Here is a 23,257-nt window from a genome sequence, read left to right as displayed (position 1 = left end):
AAATCATCTTTGGTACTCCAATACGATTGTCATCTGCCCAATTGCACTAAACCCTTTATTTTACTTTATTTCTTGAAAAACTTGCAAAATTGTAAAATCAACAATATTGTCATTTAAGTAAAATAAAGGGCTAAAACAAAAAAAACTCCCTCTTCATGATAAATCCCAATTAGCCCATGGACTCAATTGTTTCAAATAAAGATGGAATTGAGTCGGTAATTCATTCATTTTGAAAAAAACTTAAATGCTGGAAATTTTGAAAAAAAACTCCCTCTTCATGTTTTCAAGCCCAATGGAAATTGTTTCAAATAAAGATGGAATTGAGTCGGCATGAAAGGAAATTTCGAACCTTTTGCGATAACTATTCAACATGATCATCAAAAAAGAGAAATAAAATATTTTATGGATTTTATAATTTTCAAGGTGGTATTAATTTGTTGAGGTACAAGGGAGGAGAGAAAAAATCGGATGCCCAATGCATTTGACGATTGAGAGAATTGGACTAGTCAAATTTAAAATTTAATTTTCTCTATATAAATCTTATTTTTAGGAGAGCTTTTCTCTTGATTCTTAAAATAAAATAAAGAAATTTACACATCTTATAAATTTAAAAACAAATAAGTCTATGAAAGTTTTAACTAGAAAAAAAAATGCATATTTAATTTGTAGACAATTATTAGTCATAAATGGTTCATTTTGTTTCAATTGCATTTAGTTTGAAGCCATTAATTAAAAAATACATATAAATCAAAAACTAATTTCCAAATGATCATTTTTATGTAATTATAATATTTCATAAATTAAATATAATTTTATTTTTATCATAAATTTTGACAATAAGACTCTTCCTTTTCTTAAAAAAAATAAAATGAAATCTGTCATCTCAGCGATCCCACACGATCGGTTCCACGATCATCTGTTTGTGAAGAGATAAATCGAGAAGTTACAGTTGGCCACTACGGGGAGGGCATTGCCTTAACTTCATTGAAATTCGACTTTTCCCCACTTCAACAAATTTATCCCGTAGAAATCAATTCAATCATACCCCGGGAGCACAATAAAACTCGTTCTGTCATATAACACTCCCGAGAACGTACACATTGTCTGACTTAGGTTTCATTTGTTTTTATTATAAATGTAATTTTTGTGAAAAAAATCAAAGGTGCTTTTTTTTTAATAATACGGTGTGAGTTTAATTAAGCGTCTTCTCCTTCATGTGAATTGCTTCCTCTCGAGGAAGCCATCAGCCATGCATGACAATTAACTTCATGTGAATTGTAGCTAATATTACCAGCCTTAATCCCAGACATGAAATCATAAAAAACCTGCTTGTGTAACCTTTATAAGACAAATCAAGTTTTTAGATGTGTTATTAGCACAATTAATGATATATAAGTAGAACCCTTCATCCTAAATACTTTAAAAAAAAAGAAAGATAAATTGATCCCAGGAAACTCACAACTGCAAAGAGCTTTGCCAAGTTTTTAACAGAGTTAGGTTCAATATCAGAACCGATTTTTCGAGTCTTTGGGTGTTTATTAATTTTCAAAGTTTATCTGATACCAACTTTTTTGGTATCAGAGAAAAGGTATGCGATGCCTTTCAATTTTGATGTTTCAGATTTTTATTTTGGAGTCGTTATTACGACAAGGTCATATTTTGGGACTAGCGGCGATAGGACATCTCCAGACGACAATAGGTAAAATGTCTAATCTAGCAATTTTGTACCTTTGGTAACACTTGATAATAATTTTAACAGATATGACTCGGGGAAGACATGCTCCTGCGCGGAGATGTGATGCAGGACGGCCACGTAAGAGGGCGTTCGAGTCTCTGATGGCCGAGCCACCAGAGGGGTCTATTGAGGTTGAGCCTGTCTCTCAAGGACAGACTTCTCATGGTATTGTGAGCGCCTCGGGCTCTCAGTCTCCGAGGGTCGCTTCTTTTTGGGTCTCTTCTTCTTACCCATCAGCGGACCCCGCAAAACCCCTTGCAACAACCAACATATCCCCAGAGGTATCCACTCTAGCAGTATTCACTGTCCCACCAGCGGTGCCTACTATATATCAGGTAGCCCCTGTTGCCGTATACCCTGAGGTACCACCAGTAGTCCCCGCTGTTGCATACTCGGTACCTCCATCGGCAGTCCCTGCTGCTGCGTATCCAAAACCACCACCAACGGTGCCTACAGCATACCAGGCACCTCCAGCAGTTCCCGCTGCATATCAGGCACCTCCTCCAGCAGTGCTCGCGGCATATCAGGCACCTCCTCCAGCAGTGCCCGTTGCATACCAGGCACCTCCTACAGTAATGCCTATTGCATATCAGGCAGCCTCTGCTGCTGCATACCCGACACCTCCATCGGTAGTACCTGCTACTGCATATCAGACACCTCCATCGGCAGTAACTCCAGTCGCTCCAGCCTACGTTTATCCTACAGTGCCACCTGCGGTACCTGCCCCTGCTTATGCGGCAGTACCGGCTCCGACACATCCGGGTGCACCACCAGAGGTACCTCCCCCGATTTATTCAGCGGCACCCCCTACAACACCCGCCTCTGGATTTTCAGCGGTACCACCTAGTACCCGCTCCTTTGGTTCCGCCAGTTCCAGTGGCGAACCCTACTTGTCCTACGGATCTGATTGCGGCACGAGCTCGGATTCCAGCATTAGCGGAGTCGCTAAAGAGCCGATTCACACTATTCCGCGGAGGGACGGATCCGAGGGCAGCTCAGTCATGGATCGAGACTGTGGAGCGAACCTTCTTCTATACGGCTTACTCCGAGTGGGAGAAGGTAGAGTTGGTTGCTTTCCATTTACGGGACGAGGCTGAGATTTGGTGGGCCACGCAGCGCACGATCCTAGGCGAGCAGCATATTACCTGGCCGAGATTCAGAGAGGTTTTTGAGAGCCAGTATTTTTCACTGTCATATCAGATGACGGGCCGCCAGGAATTTCAGAGTCTTCAGCAGAAAGGTCGCACGGTGATGGAATACAATGCTGACTTTAATCGGTTAGCCAGATTTTGTCCTGAGTTAGTCGCTGAGGACACGTCCCGTATGCTTCAGTTTGTCTAGGGGCTGGATGGACATCTTCAGGTGAAGATAGCAGGATTTGGCATTTCCTCCTACCGGGAGGCTTTGGATAGAGCTCTTCTGATAGAGTCTGCCCAGCAGAGGGCATTTGGGGATAGAAAGAGAAGTAAGCAACCAGCTCAGAGTTCAGCACTGACCCAGTAGCCACAGACTATAGGACAGCAGCGTGGCGGTCATAGAGAGTCAGGTCGAATTGCTTCTGGGGCATCGAGCAAGCCCTAGAAGTCAGGACAATCTTCTTCAGGACTCTCTCGATTTTCCTGACAGGACAGAGGCAGTCCGCCAGTGACACTCACTGTACTCGATGTGGGTCCAGAGATCACATTACATCAGCCTGCTCCCTGGGACAGTCAGTTTGCTATTATTGTAAACTGCCCGGACACATGAGCTGTGATTGTTCGCTGAAGGCTCAGCATGTGGTCTTTAAGGGTTTCTATTCAGGGAGGACAGTTTGGTCAGACGAGATCACAGAGAGGGGGGCAGAAGGCCCAATCTTCGCATCGCCAGCAGAGGACAGCTCCCCCTACAGCAGCTGCATATGGCATGCACGGACAAGAGCACTCCAGTGCCCCTATATATCGCAGAGTTCGGTTGCGGGACCTCAGTACTAGACTCATGTTCAGTACCAGTCTCAGTCCTCAGCCACTGGTTCAGTATCAGACGCAGTCACAACCTCAGCCACCAGTCTACATATCAGCCTCTGGTTCAGTATCCGGCATCGCCTCACTATCCACCTCAATGGCAGACCCAGGCCCAGCCGCAGTAGCCTCTGGCAGCGCTACCACCCCCCCACCAGAGACTGGACGGGTCCACGCAGTTACTAGAGAGGATGCGCAGTGAGCCGACGGATCCATTTTTCGCGGTACGATTTTACTTTATGCCTTTTCCGCTGATATGCTAGTTGATACTGGTAGTTTCCATTCATTTATTTCTCGTAACTTCATGAGAGAGATTGGTAGACTACCTACTCTTAGGCCACAGCGGTTGACGGTATCCCTACCATCTGGTGATATAATAGAAGTCATTCAGGAGGTCAAAGGATGTCCGTTAGATTTCGGCAGCACCATACTCACTGTAGATTTGTTGGTTCTTGATATGATCGAGTTCGATATCATTCTCGACATGGATTGGTTGACCGCTTATCATGCCACTGTTGATTGTCAAACGAGGGTGGTTACGTTCCGACCTCCTAACCAACCCTCGTGGGATTTCACTGGCATCTAGGGCAACGGAATATCGACCATTTCTGCAATTCAGGCTCAGAAACTTCTGTCACATGGCTGTCAGGGTTTTCTCTTATCGCTGATCAGTGATGACGAGCAGTAGTTCTCAGCTCTCAGACGTTTCAGTAGTCCAAGAGTATCCGGATGTATTTCCAGATGAGCTACCAGGTTTGCCTCCCCGAAGGCAAGTAGAGTTTGCTATTGAGCTGATTCCAGGGACTGCGCCGACATCGAAAGCACCTTACCTTATGGCCTCGAAGGAGTTAGACGAGCTAAAAGTCCAGCTCCAAGAGTTATTGGACAGGGGTTTCATCCATCCTAGTGTATCTCCATGTGGGGTTCTCCGGTATTATTCCTCAAGAAAAAGGACGATACTTTTGATGGGAAAGTCTTGAAAACCCGTTTCGGTAGATTCTTGCAGAACAAAAATTTTTCCGAAACGATCTCAAGTTGCCCGACGCGTTTAGATCGTTGGGCTCTTGTGTTTGGATTACAGGATCCAGGAATAATTTAACTAATTGCGGAAACATTAAATTATACCTTACTTCTGACGTTTCGGAAGGACGAAGTTTGTACCCGAAGACCTCTTGATCTTCTGCCGTATTCCTCTCCTCTTCTCGAGCGTTGTGTGGGCAACGATCCTTCGAGAATTTTCTCCACCAGAATTCTCTCTCCGATGGCTAGCTAAACTTCTTCTCTTTGCTTGGAGAAAAGAGTAGGAGAAGAAGAAAGGGACTGCCGAGAGACTCTCTCGGCCACCAACAAATAATTTGTGTATCTCTAAAGCCAAGTCAACCCCTTCTTTTATAGCTTTACCATCCCTTATTTATGGTATAATTTAAGCCATAAACATGGTATAATTAATCCATAAACATGGCATGATTTGAATCAATCAAATCGAAGAATTTGGCATGATTTCGAAAGTTTCCAATTCGATCCCACGACCTTTAATCGATCAAAGAATCGATTAACTCATGTAACTTTTTCTCATTAACACTGGTAATCGATTAGGTGATCGATTACCAGGCTGGTAATCGATCAGCTGATCGATTACCAGTCAATCTGCCCGGAGTTTTGGTAATCGATCGGCTGATCGATTACCAAGGTGTGTAATCGATCAGCTGATCGATTACACCTCCTTGCATGAGCTCGAATGTCTGGTTTCTTCACGAATTCTTCCAAGGTGGACTTGGGATCCCAGAGGCTACAACAGGGACCTAGAGGAGGAATTGGTTTTGACCTTCTGATGAACTAAGGCTTCCCGTGTTCGCCCCGAACACACAACCTTAGTCCATCAATAATAACTCATACCACTAAGGAGCTATTATCGAACTATTGCACCAATCCCATATTACAACATGGGCTCCTTCTTACTATCAGTACATTAGTCTCCCTGTGTTTAAGATATCGTATGCCCGTCAATTAAAATGAGTTACTGACAACTCGTATTTAATCGATATCTAATCCAAGAGTAGTACCACTCAACCTTATTATCGTGCGGACAAGGTCCACCTGCAGGGTTTACATGATAATCCTTATGAGCTCCTCAAGGGGACATCATCAACCTAGATTATAGGACACAGATTCCTTCTATAATCAACAACACACCATGTATAATACTACTTCCCAACTCATCGGGTCTTTTGATCTATCGATCTAGACCTCACCCTTTGATGAATTAAAGAAGTACATATTAAGCACACGTGTTTGTTATTATATCGGGATTAAGAGCATGTACATCTATAGTAATAGAGGTTTAGTTCGATTATATAGTCAGTATAAATCGAACAATCCTCAGATGGTCCTGCTCAATACACACTTAGTGTACTAGTGTAATTCTATAGTCAAGACAGACTAAGACCAAATTACACTACAACCACTCCGATGGTTTGTTCAATCCATCTTGGTTGTGAACACTGTTTATAATCTATAAGAGACTGATAACATGGTCTTCTGTGTGTGACTCCGCACACCATGTTAATCTACAGTATAGATTAAATGGACACTTCAAATATTGACCAAATGTGATTCTTATTTCAGAATATTTATTTACATAGCTAGGATTCTAGTATACATCCCAACAACTTTGAGGTTATGCATCGATTATAGACAACTAAATGTAGTGACCGTCAGAAATAAGTATCCCTTGCCATGGATTGAGGATTTGTTTGATTAGCTCAGAGGTACATTGGTGTATTCTAAGATTGATCTGCGGTTTGAGTATCATCAGATGAGAGTCAAAGAATCTGATGTTCAGAAGACAACATTCCGCATCAGATACGGACATTATGAGTTTTTAATAATGATATTTGGGCTTATCAATGCTCCAACGGTATTTATGGATTTGATGAACCACATCTTCTTGGATTATCTCGATCAGTTCGTTGTCATCTAGTTCAACAAGTGTGCTTTCTGGCTATCCTCAGTCGATTTTCTGGAACTGTAAGTTTAGCCATACTTGTCTCTATTTTCCCTCAATTTTCTTTTCTTCTTCGTCCCTCCTTTGGCGCCAAATACCATCTCTCCAATCCATCTTGTTTCCTCCTCTACTCTATCCTCCATTCTGAACCCATGGTCGTCGATGATGCATTGATCCCCTGGTATGAGATCCAACGATCTTCGTATACCTTGGGAGATGACTCACAACTGAGGGAGTAGTATGTGTTATTATAGTTTGTCTCTAGGATTTCGATGTTTGATAATACACCAAGGTCTAATCAGTTTAACCAAGCGTTGATCCAAACTGTAGGGATCTATATGCGCAAAAATAACTTTAACCGCATAAACGCAGCGGAAAAGGATCCCTCCAGAAGATCCATGCAAAAAAATCATACTCATTTTTTTATTTATCTACTGGAATCGAGGTTACCTTCGATGCGAGCCCTTCGCAATCTCGACAACAACTATTGCCTTCTGAGGTTGAAGAATCTCAGCGCGATCAGTGTGTTCGTGCCTCCACGGTATCCACACGCAGGGACGGATCCAGAAATTAGAATTAGGGGGGGGCTTGACTTAATATAATGATAACCTATTTAGAAAACAGTAAAAGAAACAATGAGGCATTATCGTACTTCATCATTAATTTAATCTCTACTTTGACAAGGATATAAACCACCTAAATAAGTAGGTAAATCAATTTGTTAGATGAGCCACGGCACAAAGCCACGGCAGGCCGCTGTCGGATGATCATTTTGAGAGGATCAACCTCCCTTTGTTTGGGCTCGATCGAACACCTTGTTTGCGCTCTAATATCATTTCCAACGATCTAACACCTTGTTTGGGCTGTAAAAATTTGCTGGCGACTTCATGAATGTATATCCGACCAGATGTGATTATTCAGTTATATTGTTTCAAATTGGTTGCACTTGTACTATTGTCAGATTTCATTTCATTGGCTAAACTCATATGATCAAAATCTGGTAAATGGAAAGTATCACAGACAGAATCAACTTATTTACAATTAACTTGGAAATCTGGCCTGTTTTGCAATTATATGAAGTTGCTAAACTTGCTACTCAAATACAAAAAATGCATCATAATAAAACTACAGAATCACTAGCCACCTCCTCACAATAGTCCAGTTAACCTAATTGATGCTTGATTCTCGAAGAAGAAGATGGTGTTTTTGCTCTGATAGAAAGAGATGTTGGGACTGTAGAAAATGCATTAAAAATAATAGGAAATCATAGATCTAATCTCATAGCTAATTCCTGGAATGATTAATCAAGACTAAAAGTAGAAAATTGCAGTTCCCAGTGATTCGATGCCAGCTGCTCGCACTGGCGGATGCGCCGACGCAGTAAGAACGAAGAGAGGAAAGAGGAGAAGAACGGAAAAATTACTTGATTTGAGATTCGTCGCCTCGTTGCCGTTACGCCATGGAGTTCCTCGTCGCCGATTCGCCGTCACGCCGCTGTGGAGAAGTTCACGCAGTCCGCTCTCGCATCGCGTGGTCGGCGTGGGTCACGAACGAAGAAAAAAACCCAAAGTCCCAAACCCTAAATTTTTTTTGAGAATTTCAGGAAATAGGGCTGGGCTACAGCCCAGTATAGCCCAAGTGTAGCTCCGTCTCTGTCCACACGAACACCGAGATGGAGAGGAACCAAAATTGTGGTGCTAGCCACAAATTGATGGTTCGGCCAAAGGTAGAATCGAAGAAAAGGGGATCACGAAATCATCCAACCAAGTGAAAGAAAAAACTCTCATCCCTTTTATATACCACCATGGAATATCAAGGATTTTGGCTTTTGGTATTCCATGGAATTAATACCCTATTAATCCCTTATTAAGTGATCATGCAACCCCCCCCCCCCTTTAATGGATTCAAATTGACTTGAGTCCAACTCAAGTCTCACTCAATCCGAATTGACTTGAGTCCAACTCGAGTCTCACTCAATCCGAATTGACCCGAGTCCAACTCGAGTCTTATTCAATCCGAATTGACTTGATTGACACTAAGGGCTGACACTAACACAAACAAGACTAAATATTTGGATATAAATAAAACTCTAGTTAGGTCAAAGTTGACCAAATGACTAAAAAGGAAAGCCCTAATTGACAATTAAGCAAAGGAAAAAAGTCCTAGCTAGAGGCTAAGCGAGACAAGTCCTAATTGAAGGTTAGGCATGGTAGTCTTAGCGGGATCAGGAAAACTCGACAGGAAAGTCTAGGAGGGTTAGTGGACTGGATGTCTAGCAAGTCAATGAGTCAAACAGGACCGAACATCAAAAGAAAAGTCCTAGGGGTTGAGTGATCAAGATTCAACAAAAGTCTAAGTAGATCAAGGGTGATTGGATGTTTGACGGATGGGAAGTCTACTGAGTAACTGGTCATAATTGTAGGTTAGGTAAGGGTAAGTCCAAGAAGGTCAAGGGTGACCTGATGCTTGGCAAAAGGAAATCCTAGGGGAGTGATCCTTAGGTGAAGAAGCCCAGTAGGTTAGACCTATAATGTAAGACTTAGGTAAGCATAGTAGGTCAGACAGACTACAATTAAGGCTCCAATGGGGAGATTGGGCGACAATCGTAGTCTCAGCATGCCCAAATGGAATTAAATCTCATCTTCTTATACAAGCTCATACTATAGGGATCATTCTTTAATTAGGCATGTAATCCATTAGCAACTCATCAATGTTAATGAATCGGATTATAAGGCTCTAAGGTTCTACATATATAATTCACATTCGATAACTTAAACTCTCTTTAATACACAATGTATTAGATCATTCGATAAAGTTTAACTTTTAATGACAATCATGTATGATATTAATTAACATGTTGCCCACCAAATGAAGACTTAATCACATCTGTTGTGGAGATTAGCAGTTGCTGGCTTTCGTTTGTATTGCAGGACCACATGGCACTTGCATCTTCTAAATCTTTAGGCTTGGCTTCCCCCTTTTTTTTGTTTCTGATTTCTTGTGAGATGTCAACAACTATTGATGATCCAAATGATTCATGTTGGAACAGTAATGATTGCTTCAGAACTTTCTATTTGAGGTTGAAGAAAGCATTGTTATTGACTTGGTATCAAAGTCAGGTAGTGAAATTGTAATTCATCTCATGAATAGTTTTGGTGAATTTTTAATTATAGAATTAATCCTAAACAAAATTTAGGGTTTAATTTTGATTTGGTTAATAATAATTCATGTTTGAAGTTGGTTTTCGTAACCAATAAGATCAGAAGGGATATAGAGGATTTATTTCATGAGTAGATTGCCATAAAATCAACTTTTTAGTGAACGAGAAATTAATATCCAATTGAAAGTTAGTGGAATAATGGAAGGAATCATTGAGCAATTCTATTTGTTCAAGGCACAAGTTGGCATATGAGTATAGTCCATGGATATGAATACATGAACACTAAATTGAGTATGCATAATCAATAATCCACATTGGACTAGAAGGGAAATTTGAATGGCACAAAGATTATTAGTATTTGGGTCGAATGGCCAAGTTGGATGTTGACCTCAATTGTGCCAATTCAAACAGCTTCAACATGGCAAATTGGGTTTTTAGTTAGTAGCCTTTTAGAGGCCACTATTGGACTTTTGGTGGGCTACTTTTTAAAGGTTTGCAACCTATTTAATGGACTTTATTGGGTCACTTCTCAAGTTCAAATACCGGTGTTGCTCCATTGTTACGGCTCGTACTTCTCACCTCTGAGCCACTCTTACGCTTGCATGTCAACATCCATTAGTGGACCTCGACAGAGCCAACGTGACCCCTCCGACAATTAAGTTAGCAGTGGGCTAGAAAAAAAGATAAAAATGGAAGAAGAAGAGTGTTAACCCCCATTTACCATATCATTTGTTGTCCTATTTATAAGGACATGCTCCCAAATCCTAACGGACTATCGGGTCTCAGGTATACTCCATGTGGATGAGATCTACTGGGTTGAAAGGGGAGCAAAATCCCCTAGTATGAATAGTCCCCCTTTCAAGTCGGACTGAGTAGCAAAGTCAAATGAAGTTCAATTTAGGAAGAGTGGAGCACTTGGGCTGCCGAGCTATAAAAGTGATCCGGGAGGTCCAATCGAGGAGCCGAGTAGCTAAGCGAGATGGAGACTAGCTGCTAAACACTAGGGAGGGACTCGAAAATCTATGTTGGAAAGTCCCTGAGGGAGAGAAGCTCGATCACACTAACATCATGGAGAGTAAAAAAAGCAATAAAGTGTCAATCGAGGAGAGAAGCTCGATCCTGCTAAGGTTGTGGGGAGAATAAGAAAATCAATTCCTCGCTGATTGAGAAGAGAAACTCTATCTCGTTGAAGTCGTGGGGAGAATAAAAAAATCAATCCTGCACTAACAAGTGAGAAAAGCTCGATCTCACTAAAGTTATGGAGAGAATAAGAAAATTAATCCCGCACCAACAAGGGAGAAAAACTCGATCCCTCTGAGGTCATGGGGAGGATAAGAAAATCGATCCCACGCCGATCAAGGAGGGAAGGTCGATCCCATTGAGGTTATAAGGAGAATAAGAAAATCAATCCTGCGCCAATCAGGGAGTAGAAAAGCTCAATCACGTTGAGGTCATGGGAGAATAAGAAAATCAAAAATGCATCGACTGGGGAGAAAAGCTCGATCCCGCTAAGATCATGGGGAGATAAGAAAACCAATCTCATGTCGATATGGGAGAAAATCTTGATCCCATTGTGGATGTGGAGAGAATAAGAAAATTAATCCCACATCGATCGAATAGAGAAACTCAATCCTGTTGAGGTCATGAAGATAATAAAAAATCCAATTTCACTCTAACCAAAGAGAAAAGCATTAATCTCGTTGATGTTGTCGGAATAATGAGAACATCAATCCCATGTTAACCTAAGAGACAATCTTGATCTCATTGAGGTTGTGGGGAGAATAAAAAAATCAATTTTGTAGCGACCATAGATAGAAGTTTGATTTCACTGAGGTCGTGGGGAGAATAAGAACACTAATCCCACACAAACTAGGGAGAGAAGCTCGAACCCGTTGAAGTTGTAGGTAGATTAAAAACACCAATCCCATGTCGACTGGGGAGAGAAGCTCGATTCTGTTAAAGTAGTGGGGAGAATAAGAACACGAATCTCGTGCTAACTGGGGAGAGAATCTAGATCTTGCTGAGGTCTTATAAATTTCTAAAATTCAATTTAAAAATAAAAAAACATCTATTATTAATATTTATCTTTTTTTTCCAAGTTATTTGTATTGTTTTTCAAGTTTATTATTGTATTTTGTATATTACAACCTTATCTATGATGCTAAGTTTTATTTTTCACATTTTTTCCTCTAAGGTGAATAATATCAAGGATTTCTCATAAGATCATTAGCATATATGATTTTTTTTTTCTTTTGAAATCCTTCTGTTCATTTGAAATTTTATATTTAGGAATTGTATTTTATGTTTATTGAATTCTTTGAAATTTGTACGTGTTTATCTATGAAGTTTATTTAATTTTGATAAATCTTGTTTCAATATGTAAACTTTTAGAAGTTATTAAACAGGATTAAATCATGTAGACAAATAGATAGTCATCCCACATGACATTCTTGAGTATTGAGTGGGCATGCATCCTATATATTTTTTTAATGCATTTGGTGATTTGATTCAATAAGTCATGAGACCATGCCCTTGTTGCAAATGCATAAACTCATTGAGTCATGATTGATAGACAGTATACACGAACATTTGATGATAAATAGTATCTAACAAGATTATCACATTTGGAATTTTCATGGAGAAAAACTAATTATATGAGATCATGATATATAACAACGAACTTCAAGATTCGGTGCAACACATTTTTAAAGTAATTAACTAGCCATGAACCCATGCTACAAGAAATGTTGCATGATACATTTGGAATGCATGAAAGATCTACAAGTAATGAAAACTACATTGGTGCATTGACAAGTCATTCACTGATGGAGTCTAATGTAACAACTATATAAAATGATAAATCTCAGTCAGTCTCATGGACTCAATCCCTGGGGGTGACCGGTCCGATTCCACGGAAGTTTCCCACTGACCACCAGGGTAAATCAGGAAGCGCATACGACAGCCAATCCAGATGCCTAGCATCCTTTGATTGCGATCTCCATTTGGAAGAAAATTCTTACAAATACGCCGTAGCTGGGGATCAAACCGCGGGTTCCTGGGTCACAATCCGGATGTCCTACCGTAACACTATTGCTCCGGAGACAATGGAATGGAATGATAAGTCATTTATGACATTGTTGGGCTTCCTTCGTCGAGTACTTCCATTTAAAGCTCAATTGCCTAAGTCTTTTGATGAAACAAAGAAATTAATTTCTACTTTAGGACTTCATTATGAAAAAATATACGCTTGTCCAAATGCTTGCATGATTTATTGGGGAGAAAGTGAGATTGAATAGGCTTGCAAAGTGTGCAACCTTCGAAGATGGAAAATTTATAGAAATCATCTAGGAGGTCATATAAAGGTGGGAAAAACATCTTGTGGTTAAAATTCCAACCAAAGTCTTTTGGTATTTTCTGTTGAAATCAAAATTGCAACGATTATTCATGTCATCCAAGACATCTGAAAGTATGTAGTAACATTTCAAAAAACACGTATCGGATGGAAATCTAAGGCATCTAGTTGATTCTCGATCATGGAAGAAATTTGATGAACAACATTGTGAATTTGCATCTGATACTTAGAACATACGCTTGGGACTTGTCGCTGATGTGTTTAATCTATTTAAAAATCAAAGTATTGCACATAGTACTTGGCCATTGACCTGATGCCTTACAACTTGCCACCTTGGGAATTCATAAAGCCTCATTTTATATTTTATCCACCCTTATTCGAGGTCCAAAAGCACCTGGAAATGATATTGATGTGTTACACCCCCTATTGACTGAATTGAAAGATTTGTGAGAAATGGGATTGCCACATTTAATGCTTGTAACAAAGAAATCTTTCAAATGTAAGTTGCATTACTTTGGGCAGTTAGTGACTTTTCTAGTTTGGGATGTTTGTTTGGATGGAATGCATATGCCAAGAATGCATGTCCAATTTGTGCTGATAAGAAAGATGCATTATACCTAAAATATGAAAAAAGTGATCATTCAAAGGACATCGTTGTTTGCTACCACTAGATTCAAAAATTTGAACAATGTAAAGTTATGGCAAACAAGAGCAATGTGAGTTAGATTTGGTGTCATTGTCTGGAGTTCTATGAATGACCTTAAACAAGAATGTGGTTTTTGGTAAGAGTAATGAATCCAAACCAAATGTGATAATAAAAACAAGGTCAATTGAATAAATGTGGAGAAAACAAAGCATTTTTAGCCTGCCATATTAGGAATTTAATTTGATCTGGCACAATTTGGACCCTATACATATTGGGAAAAAATGTTTTTGACAACATTAATGGAACACTTAGATGATTCCAACAAGCGCAAAGATAATTATGTCGCACGTAGAGATTTAGGGGTGTTTGGTTTGATCATTTTCCGTTTTTATTTTCTTATTTTCTAGAAATTGTTGTTTGTTTTGTGTTTTCCAATCTCATTCTCTAAAAAATGAGAAACCATTTTCTAAGAAAATAGAAAATGATAAAACATCATTTTCTGTGGAGAATGAAAAATGTGGCCGATAATTAGAAAACACGAAAACGCACTATACTGCACGCCCAACTCCAACTTTCTCCCCGACAAACCTCATCGCACTATACCGCAGTAGAGGCCGTCAAAGGATCGCAATGAAGGTGAACAAGTTCTCCGTCCTCGCCTTCTCCCCCAGGGGAAAGCCCTTCTTCTTCGGCCACCCCTCCGTCGACTCTGTGCTCGCCCGCTTCCTCTTCGCCTCGCCTACTCCCCCTCGACACCACCCCCTCGTCGGGGCCCTAGTTCGGGCACTCGGTCGGTAGGAGTTGCAGCTCACGGAGCGGCTCGAGGCGGAGAGGAGGAGGAAGACGGCGCTTGAGGCAGCCATTTTTCTACCGTGGGGCTCGGTGGCCGACCTACTGGACGCCCTACTGGACGCCGATGTCGAGGCACTCGGGCTGCCTGAGCTCGGCCTGCTATAGAGCGCGTTGGAGTGGGTACAAGCGGGCACGACGGGCAAGGGGAGCAACTGGCCGTCGAGGCTTTGCAACCGTCGAGCGTGGCGATCAACGCAGCTGCCTTTCTCGCCGCCGACGCCGCCACGGTGGCGACTCCAAATTTGTTGGATTTTGGATGTGCATCTCAAGGCTATGGCTTCTAGTGTTGTATCACTTAATCTCAATTGTGTTTTGTAATAATTTGATAGTTTTTACATTTCAAAGTCACTTGTAGTTTTTTTTAATAATTCAATGCGTTCGGATTTTGCTTAATTAATACTAAAGATAGATGACTCTTGGTTCATCATCAAATAAATTAGGAGCATTGAGATGAATTAGCATGATGAAATGGAAGTTAATGGCACAGGGCAAGAGTTGGTCGTAGACAATGAATCTCGAAGACACAAAGAAGCATTAGAAACACTACTCTTCTGATGCATAATTTTAGTTGCATGTTATGCAGTGCATAAATTCATATGTCAACATTATGCAATGGAAGATATTTTCTTATATTGCATATTAGAAGATTAGATTTGACTTGATTTTTCCTTTTTCATGAATAAGATGATTTTTATTAAAAAATATTATTTTATTTATAATTTAATATTAACAAATCAAACATATTTTTTAATTTTTTTTCTAGAAAATAGAAAACAGTATATCATACCAAACACATTTTCTATTTTCTAAAAACTAAATCAGAAAATAGAAAAATAGAAAAAAAATGAAAAACAGAAAATAGAAAAAAAAAATTTCAAACCAAACGCCCCCTTAAAGATTTTGGATAATAAAGCAATTTCGAATATCTTAGAACTTTTTTCCAATAGTCTCTCACTTGGATCAAGTTACCTTAAGTAATGAGATAGACATGGTCATGCAATAAGTTTCTATCAAACTTAATATTCAACTGAGACAAATCCAATAGCACAAGTCCTGGCATTCATTCATCTCAAGTTGACATTCACCCTTTTACATAATACAATGTCATTAAACCTAATCCAAATAAACATTGAAGTGAATTAGCAACTAACTCAACCTTATGAGCTCCAACTTAAGTGCCCCCAATAGATATTCGCTTCAATACTCCAAATTTAAGCTATAGCATATGAATAAGAAATAATTAAAATCACTGAAACTAAACTACAACCTTTATTAATATGGAACAACTGAATTAAATTTAATCATCAAATAAAAAAAGATAGTCTGATGTATGAAGGATCTATTGTACGCAATATTATTTTATTTTACAAGAGGATATTTTCGAGACTCAAACTCGCGACCTCCATATCATACGGTAACAATTTTACCGATGTGCCAAACTCCCCTTCCTAAATTCAATCATCATATGAATAACAAAATCTCATATGAAGCATATGATCAATGTACATTTTACATTAATGCCTTTGCCATGGGACCAACATAAGGCCTGTTAATGTTGATTCGGAGTCTTCTTGCTGATGGCACAAAATTTCACATCAAAATGCCTCTCACCACTAATGATCATATTATTGTTATAAAAAGCAACAATGGTAGAACTATCATTCATCAATCTCAATGGCTTAGAAGTGGAGTCAACAACTCTGAGCCCTATGACAAAGTTCTTATTCCATAAAGCTTATGAAGTAGTCTTATAACACGTTACATATTTTGCTTCATATGTGAAACTAATCTACATTTTCTTTTACTTTTACTTTTCGCTTTCCCTGGGAAGACACCACCTATTAATAAAATATTGATATATACAATCGATCTTAGAATAAGGTTGATCAACTTCGATTTAACTTGAGTTGAATTTTGATACTTAATCAATATGTTAATAAGAGTCAAGTAGGTCAAGGTTGACTGGATACTAATTAACGATCGAAAAGTCTAACTGACATGAAGGAGAAGACACTTGACACAAAGAGGAAAATTCAAATGGATTACGGTGACTGGATAGTTGATGATTGAAAGTTCAACATGGAGTTGACAAGAGAAATCCAAGTGGGTTATGGTTGACCAGACACTTGGTGATTGGGAAAGTCCAAGTGGATCACGTAAGATTGGATACTTGGCACGAAATTAAAAATCCAAGTGGGTCATGATTGACCGGACACTTGGTTATCGGAGAAGTCCAAGTAGATCATGGAAGATCGAACACTTGACATGAGATAAAAAATTTAGGTGGGTCATGATTAACCAAATACTTTGCAACTAGAGAAGTCTCAATAGGTTAAAGATGATTGAATATTAGGCAATGAAAAATTCCAACAACTCATAGATGATCATAGGAAGTTCTGATAGATTGAGGTCAATCAGATACTAGGCAAGATGTGAATTCATGTTTGAAAAGGCTGAAATTAGGATTAACAAATCGATTGACATGACATAGTAATTGATTGACAACCCCTAAACTTGAAATTTTGAGTTTGATGCATGACCAATCAATTGGTGAAGTTCACTAAAAAATTAGCAACCCCTAAACACAGAATTCAGGGTTTAGGGCTGACTATCAATTGATTAGTTGGTGTTAAACAATCGATTGCTCGACTATGGCCATCGAACAAAAGGCTTCAAAATTTATTGGCTAGTTCAACTATGAGCTTTCAATCGACTAGTGCAATCGATTCGTCAATAAAAATAGTCATTCTACATGTTTAAACAGTCGGATCCAACATGATAATTAATTGGTGGCGGAAATCAACCAGAAGAACAACCTTTAAAAGAGAGTTTCGAGACAAATAGACAGTGCTAGTTCTTGAGAGGTTAGAGGCGAAGTGTTGCTGTATTTTCAACCATCAAGAGACATTCCAAAGTGACAAACAAGCATCTAAAGCAAAGTTCTTAATTGTAAAGTATTTTTACTTTCATTTTCATTTATATTTTGTATTGCTTGTATTTATTTTTATAAGAATAAGATTGTAAGAGAGTTCTCCGCCTCTGGAAGGTATCCAAAAAAGAGAAGATTCTAGTGGAGAGAGATTACTAGGAGTAGGGTCTTAGATTAGTCATCTCAAGGAGGTGAATACCAAGTAAATCTAATAGTTGTGCATATGGTGTTAAGTTTTATTTAAGAATTCTGCTATTCATTTCAAACGACGAGCACAAAATTAAAATGAGAAGTGATTGGAGTTATTCACCTCCTCTAGCTCGCATAGGTCCTAACAAGTGGTATCAGAATGAGACTACTCTTCATCGGAGCAACCTCCATGAGCATGAGCTAGTGGTAGAAGATAAAACTTTAGATTTTGAAGAGGTCAAATGGATTTCAAAGACAGACTCGGATATGACATTTAAGGTCCACCTCCTTTTGGATTAGGATGGTTTGCTCAATGGAAGGCTAGGGTTGAAAATTTTTTCATGATGAACATTGAAGATTGGTGCATTTTAGTTAATTTGGTTCTAATGATATTTTGTGTAGAATAGGTATATATCAAGATGCCTAGGATCAATGGAGTAAATTAGCCAAGATCCATGAAGATTCAACATCAATGCAAAATGAAGTCAAATTCAAAGAGGGAGACATTTTGGATCAAGAACGATTCAGAGGTTGAGAGGTGCTCAACATTTAAGGAGAATATTGAAGGAGCATCCACCTTAAGGATTGAGAGGGAGAACTCATTAACATCGGAATAAGAAGAACCCTCAACATCCAGAACCAATAAAGAAGGATCATGTGCCACCCCTACGATTAAAGAAGTATAACAAACGTAATTCATAAAGATAAAGATCATATAATATGCTTTGAGTGTAGGGAGAAAGGACATTATAAGAGCAAGTATCCAAAATTAATTAAGAAGAAGGTCAAAATGACACATAAGGTGAAGAAGAAATCAAAAGAGGTTGACCCATGATATGAAAGGGCAAGAAGCACATTGTGTGTTTCTCATGCAATCAACAAGGACATTATCAAAATCAATGTCCAAGGGAGAGATATAAAAGTAAAGAAAAGAGAAGAAACTCAAGTTTAGGGGGGAGCACCTAAAGCAAGATGTATTATTAGTTAATGGTATTTCTTTATTTTAAGATAACAAGCATGTTAGAATTAAATTTTATCATCTTAGTGGTAATTATCATGATAATAAAAAATATAAAAATTCTAAGGATAATTATAGATTATATCATGTTAGAACTACTCTATCTATGGATAGGATGGTAGAAAATAATCTAAGCAATATCCATAAAAATTTTAGGCATATGCTTAGAAAGAAAAATGTCCAAGGCATCTATGAAAAATCAAGGATTAATGATTTAAAAATGGAAAATCAAGTTTTGAGGTCAAGACTTGATAAATTAAAAAAGACCTTAAAAATTATGACAAATAGGATTAAAGGGTCTACTAAAAAAACCTAAGGTTAGGTAGATAAGAGCCATCTAAGGGCAAAAAAGGTTTGGGATATAAATCTAAGTCCAAGGATAGCATGACTTCATACTATAGAGTTCCATATAACTATGAAACTAACTTTAGGTCTAGGAGTCAAGTCAAGGTTATAAGAGAGGTTATCCTCAGTGTTGATCTTGATGAAACTAGTATGACTAAGACTTTAAAAAAGTTTAGGAAAGCCATTAGGAAGATAGCTAAGGAAGTTATCCCTAGTGATCTATCTAGTGCACCCAAGAATCTCCAATAGGTATTGGATTTCTAAGAATGAGATATCTTCACACTGGATGGGTATAGAGTGTGTCAACCTTAATTGGTAGTTAACTCATCCATGGTGAAGTTGACATGTTAGAGCATTTTCAAGGTGTTGTGATATCTTGAAAATAAAAATTTCAATCTTATATTGGAAGATTTTCTAGTGTGCCAACAAGAAATGAATTTTTAAGTTGATTAAAAATTGGTATACCATAGGGAAGAATCATAACATGTGTCTAGTATGAGTTTTTGGCACATTCGAGGGAGATAGAATCGCTTATGTCAAATTATATTTTTGGCATAGTGATTAGTTGATGAAACTTAGATGGAAAATCTAAGAATTTATTTTATGTTACAACTACCATGCTTGTGTGCCCTATCACATATCATAATATCATGATATATATTAATATTATATCTTACTATGATATTTTGATACATGTCATATCATACATGCATCATTGGGTTATAATAATTTTCTTTTGAAAGTATGCATTGGATCAGTCATGTATTATTTCAATTCGATTAAGGACAAAAAGAGTATTAGTTGACATCCTAGATAGGATAATCAAATGCAAAATATCTAAATAGAGATGCATGATCCCATAATTTTAGAAAAAGAAATAAATTTCACATCTCACAAAAACTTATAGAATGACTTATATGGTGAGAGACTTTAGATAAAAGTAAAAGGTAAGGATGATGAACAAGGCTCAAGATGTTGATTTAGTTTTAGTGCATCAACACATGGATTTTACATGGCTAATCATGGGGAAAATTAATATGCAAGTCATGTGCATTTAACCTATATATCATGGTTAAAAATTGTATTTAAAAATCATTTTAAAATTATTTTAGAAAACCTTGGTAAAGTTTATTTGTTAATAGGAATCACCATTGATTAAATTGATATAAAGTTAGAGTGAAACATTAAAGTTTTTAATGTACCATTCTTTAAAATAAAATATATTTTCATAGAAAATTATTTTTTCTTAATAGTATTTGACATAAATAATATCTATATGAAATTTTATGATTTTTTAAAATTCATAGAATTTCTTATAAATTTCTAAACTTTAAATTTTTAGGTCACCAATTGATTGGTATCAGTTACCAATCGATTGGTGTCAGTTATCAATCAATTGATAGCTGTATTTTTGACTGAAATAAGTTTATCAACCATTAAGCCTCCCGTCTAGGGTTTTTAACTATGTCTAATCCTCTAATATACTTGGATAAATATTCAAAGAGGTTTTCTTAAAGAAAATGTGAAAAGGATGGTAAAAAGAGAAAGATGAGGATTTGAAAAGGAGAATTAGATTCAAGATTAAATATTTAACCTCATGACTTAGATTTTTGTATTTCCTGAAGGTTTAGGAACTCTGAATCATTGTTGATACAATGATTGAAGTGGGAGAGTGTCTTGAGGGGGAGAACCACTCAAAGGCACGAATTGGATATGAAAGAAGGAGAAGGATAATGGTTGTATGCGCTAAGTTGAGCATTAGATGAAATAAAAGGTAGGTAACTTTCATTTGAGAGGATTGGATTGGATGAGATAAATGAGTTTTAAGAAATGATTTTTGATGTGTGCCAAAGGGGGAGAATGTAAGATTTAAGTTAGGAATCTCTCATTCATGTTTTGACATGAGAAGAAGGATAAAGAAGGAAGTTGAGTTAATGAGTTAGCCTAACTTAAACATATTGTCAAACATCAACAAGGGGAAGATTGTTAGTGTAATCAACCTCATCAAGGTTGACCAAGCTCAGTTTGACTTGAATTAGATTTTGATGTTTGATCAATATGTTAATAAGAGTCACGTAGGTCAAGGTTGAATAGATACTTGACGTTCGAAAAATCCAAGTGGATTATAGAGGATCGGACACTTAGCACAAAAAAGAAAGTCCAAGTGGGTCATGGTTGACCGGACACTTGATGACCAGAAGTTCAACAGGGAGTTGACAAAAGAAATCCAAGTGGATCACAGTTGATTGGATACTTAGTGATCGAGAAAGTCCAAGTGAGTTGTGGAAGATCGGACACTTGATACGAGATGAAAAATTCATGTGAATTATGGTTGACCAAACATTTAGTAATCAGAGAAGTCCAAGTGAATCATGGAGGATCAGACACTTAGCATGTGACGGAAAGTCTAAGTGAGTCACGATTGATCGGATACTTTGCAACGAGAGAAGTCTCAATAGGTCAAAGATGATATTGTGCAACAAAAAATCTCAAAAGTTCACGAATGATCAGATGTTGGACAGAGAAAGTTCTGATAGGTTGAGGTCAATTGGATACTAAGCAAGATATGAATTCATCTTTGAAAAGGCTGAAACTAAAGTTAGCAATTGATTGACACAACGTAACAATCGATTGGCAAACCCTAAATCTGAAATTTGGAGTTTGCTATGTGAACAATAGTTCACCAATCGATTGATATATCCTAAACTCGAAATTCAAGGTTTAGGGTTGACTATCAATTGATTGGTGTCCAACAATCAATTAGTGCAATCGATTGCTTGACTGTAACTATCAAACAGAAGACTTCAGACTCAATTGACTAGTTCGACTGTGAACTTTCAATCGATTGATCAAGTAAAATATCTAACATGACAATCGATTGGTTGGTGGAAATCAGCCCGAAGAACAACCTTTAAAGGAGGGTTTCGAGGCAAATAGGCGGTATCGGTTCTTGAGAGGTTAGAGACGAAGTGCTACTGTATTTTCAACCATCAAGAGGATTCTAAAGTGATAAATAAGCATCCAAAATAAAATTTTCAATTGTAAAGTATTTTTGCTTTCATTTTCATTTGTATTTTGTATTGTTTAATTTGTATTTTTTTGTAAGAACAAGATTGTAAGAGACTTCTCCGCCTTCAAAAGGTATCCGAAAAGGAAAATATTCTAGTAGAGAGAGATCGCTAGGAGTTATGCATATGACGTCGCGTTTGATTCAAGCTAAGAATTCCGTTGTGCATTCAAACGATGATCACAAGATCAAGATAATAAGTGATAAAAGCTATTTACCTCCCTTTAACTCACACAGGTCCTAAAAAAATATATTTAAATAGTAGATTTTATTAGTATTTAGGCATCTAGTATAGTGTGTAGTAGAATATCCAACTAATTTAAGGAAGGATAAAAAATAAAGAGTGCCCTAAATTAAAAGAAACATTAAATGGGTACATTTAAAAAAAATGCCCCATCAGATGCTTTATTTCTAGAATACCTCTTATTTTAATGTTATTGTAGCAACTATCAGTAACTGGTATAATGTGTAGCAGCTACTCGGCAGTGGCTACAATGTGTAGAAGTTATTAAGTAATTTCTATAATATTATTTCTTATTTTCAACATTATTATAGCAGTTACGATTAACTATTACAATATATAGAAGCAATTATGTAACTACTACAATATCTAATACAATACTATTGTAGTATTATAGTAGCCACTTAGTAGCTGTTATAACTATTTTAAAGTAATTTTGATTAATTTAAAATAATTTTAATGAAGTTTAAATAATTTTAACTAAGTTGGTAAAAAATATTTTAATATAATAATATTTAGAGTTTAGAATTTAATTAATGCTCACAATTTTAAGATTTAGTATTTAACTATAACTATGTAGTAGCCACTGGTAGCTAGTACAATGTATAACAACTACTCAATGGCAGAGCCAAGATTTACAATCAGCCTAGGCTAAATTTTTTTCAACAACAAACAACAAAAATTAACCCCGGGCTGATACCATAATAATTTTATCATCTGTC

General features: G+C 37.7%; 1 pseudogene; it reads left to right on the top strand.

The window, feature by feature from the left end:
- The first annotated feature begins 14,524 nt into the window (after positions 1–14,524).
- Positions 14,525–15,030, top strand: LOC141846473 (uncharacterized; annotated as a pseudogene).
- The last annotated feature ends 8,227 nt before the right edge of the window (positions 15,031–23,257 follow it).

This window comes from Curcuma longa, chromosome 15 (assembly GCF_044706935.1).
Source record: "Curcuma longa cultivar G26 ecotype Majalengka, Jawa Barat chromosome 15, ITB_CL_G26_1.1, whole genome shotgun sequence".
In the NCBI taxonomy this organism is placed as follows: domain Eukaryota; kingdom Viridiplantae; phylum Streptophyta; class Magnoliopsida; order Zingiberales; family Zingiberaceae; genus Curcuma; species Curcuma longa.
The sequence above is the reverse complement of the archived record's forward strand: the minus strand, read 5'-3'. Positions and strand labels throughout refer to the sequence as shown.